The following is a 3,416-nucleotide window of genomic DNA, read 5'->3' on the forward strand; positions in this document are numbered from 1 at the left end:
CAGCAGTGAGTTGAGCTTTTTTGTCTGGCTGTCAGTTTGTATTTTATACTTGTGGTTAATGGTGTTTGGCTGCAGGGCATTTGATCCACTGATTCAAAGGGCTGTGTGCATTTGAAGAAAATTAGTTGGTTTTCTTATTCAGCCCTCGCCTTTGAACTCCAGATGTCTGTGACGTGTTCACTCAGCCAACACACCAGTAATGTTTAATCATAGTTACACATGTGTTTCATCATGCGTCTGTGTGAGCATTGTACCTGCTATCTTGGTTGCAAGCACTGGCTCTACATGTTGATAGCTTTATCGGGATATTTTACTCCAGAAAAGCCAAAGAATTTTCTTGAAGTTTATTTTCTTTACATTTCTTAATTTTATGAGAATCCCTTCTTCTTAGTGCAGATTTCCGTCAGAGGCCACTGGAGGGCACTGCTTCCTCAACAATAGAGCTGTTGGCATTGCGCCCTGAGGCATCCAACAGCCGCAGCAAAGAGATGAAAGTTTTTATGTGCGCATAAATTCATCACATAAATACATTAGAAACAAGAGAAACAGAATTAGCTGCACATGTCTGAAAATCCTTCAAACAGACAACTAAAGGGGTTGCATGTCAGCTGTATATTTAAAGCTATTACATATGAATCTTTTGCATTCTGGACGCTTTTGCTTGTGCAGTTAATTTAATTATGGAGTGCTTTTTTTCCCTTTTTAGCTGCTGTCATATCCCCAAGAAATGCCAGATGTATACATATAGATGTTTGCCATGTTTCAGGTTTATTTTAAAATTCCCTTAAAAAGAAAAGCAAGCATAAGATGCTGACAATGACATTTCCAATCATTCTTATTTGACTCCATCTCCCCTATAATAAGGACACATGAAAGCGATTTAAATACACTGCATGTCAGTTCTACGCTGGGAGAGGACTGAAGCTGTGCGGTGGCATGCGTCCTGATTAACATTTCTCCAGCAGATGGGAAATGGGTTCACATGTCTGCACACTTGCCTGTTTTGCTGTATGACAGAAGAGACGGCGAAGGTGACAGCATGCTAATTTTGGGATCACTCAGTGACTCCTCTGCCTTAAGCAGGCCAGGGTTATGCAAATATAGTGGAATAGTGCTGGGGGGTTCTTGACAAAGTTTGTATGCGGGACTGATGCTGCTCCTTATAAATGTACATAAGTTAGAGTTGTCTTATAATTGCTCAAAAAAAAAACTGTAAGCGATACTTTGGTCGTATTTCTTGAGAAAGTTGTCATTCTGAAGAAAGAACACTATGTATGACGAAAAATAATAATTAAAATCCCCACCCCAGCGCTAGGTCAATAAAAATAATTGTACATGTGTTTTATATATTGTACTCCACTTAAAAGATAAATTTACATTCATGTCTACAATTTCCAGAGTCCCCCTTAGAGCCTTTTGTTCAGCCAACAGCACAGAAAGTTTTTTTTTAAGGCAGGGTTAGGTTATAAAATCATCTCACTGAGGTCTGTTCAACACATCGTCTAAAAATGAAGAGTGTTGAAAACCTGCAAACCTACCAAGACATGGCTATCCAACTAAACTGACAGGCTGGGCTGGGACAACATTAAAGGCACCCAGAAGTCCCATGTTAACTCTGAAGGAGCTGCAGAGGTTTACAGCTCAGGTGGAAGATTCTCTCAACAGCTATTTGACAACTATTAGCGATGCACTCCAAAAATATGGCCTGTATGCAAAGACGACAAGAAGAAAGCAATAAGAAGTCCTGTTTAGAGCAGTGCACCATCTGTCCTCAGTGTTTTAGATGGTTCTCTGCTCCAGCACACCTGATTGAAAGGACTGGAACACCTCCTCAACATGGCATTCATTATTTAAGTCTGGTGTGTGGCAGCTTGGACACACATAAAACCTACAGGAGATCCAGAGGACCAGGACTGAGAACCCCTGGTTTAGAGTATGCCAGCAGCTATGTATCAGATTTAGCAAACAGGTAAAACAAAGTCCTCTGGTAAGCTGGGCTACATGCAAAACACTGTGTGTGGAGAAAAACACTACACACCCTCCTGAACCATCCCTGTGGTGAAACATGGTGATGGCAGCACCATGGATAATCCTGGAAGAAAACCTGTTAGAGGCTGCAAAAGACTGGAGACTGGGGTGGAAGCACATCTTCCAGCAGGTCAGACAACAGCTCTAAAGATACATACAGCTGCAATGGAAGGCCTTAGATCAAGTATATTCATATGTTAGAATGGTTCAGTCAAAGTCTAAACCTAAATCCAATAGAAAATTAATGATTTGCAAGGCATAATATCCCATGCACCAGTAACAAAACATTAAATACATAAGGTATGTCAACAATCTATAAATACACAAACAGATTAAACACATTTCAAGTGCAATCAGGTACACGGTTATTTCAGTTAGCACTTGTTCAGCTAGGACAGAAAGCTGTGCAGCTGTCTGCTCTGTTGGTTCTGCTTTCGGTGTCATGTTGCTGATGGCAACAGTTCAAAAAGTGTCTGAAGATGGTATGAGGAGTCTGTGATGGTCTATAGAGCTCTGCATCAGTTTGGAAATATTTCCAGGACAGAAAGAATGGGGACACTCCTATGACTCTTTCAGCTCCCCTCACTATCCTCCGCAGGGCACATGCAACCCAAGCCCACGTTGCTACTGATTTCTTGTTGTGTCTGGCTTGTATGGTGTTCACTACTTGTGAAGGAACCAGGTTTCCTGTTGTTTTTTTTTTTAGCTAAAAGTTGGGTTCACTGTTCATTATCTGAAACATGAAGCACTCACTCAGGACTTTTGTTCGAGAATCCATATATTTCTTTCTAGCTATAGAATAAGACAATCAGAAGCTGTATGTGGTGCCGTTTGAAAAGGATTATGATTATTTCATGCCTATTTACTATTTCATGTGGTTCTTGATGATGCTTTGTACTCATGCCACTCGGCGTATTGCATATCAATGAATAACAAATGAGTTTTCAAATAAAAGACAAATAACCAGAGACGAATACATCATCAGAACATAGGCCAGGGAACAGAGGTTTGGAAAATCAAGCATTAAATTCCAACATTAAAGCACCTTATGTCCTTTTTTGGTCTTCAGCTCTTACGGAGGCACATGTGGCGTCTTGCCTACTCATCCAAACAAGGGGCCAAATGACTTTAATTATGGAGTAATTGCAGAGTTTGGTGTTAATTAAATCTTTATCAGTTATTGTAAGTGGATTTCTCCCACATGGAGACAACGCAGCTTGCTCTCTCCTTCCTCCTTTCTGCTTAGCCATAATTTTCTGTTTGAGGCCATCGTTCACTCACAGTCTACCCGGACTCTGGCGTTCTCCTACCACCAGGTCTCCCTGAAATAATTGGGATTAGCAGGATATGGCAAAAGGGGGTTGTTTCTCCAACTCTGTAGCCAGCTG

This window comes from Girardinichthys multiradiatus, chromosome 19, assembly GCF_021462225.1.
Source record: "Girardinichthys multiradiatus isolate DD_20200921_A chromosome 19, DD_fGirMul_XY1, whole genome shotgun sequence".
Classification (NCBI taxonomy): domain Eukaryota; kingdom Metazoa; phylum Chordata; class Actinopteri; order Cyprinodontiformes; family Goodeidae; genus Girardinichthys; species Girardinichthys multiradiatus.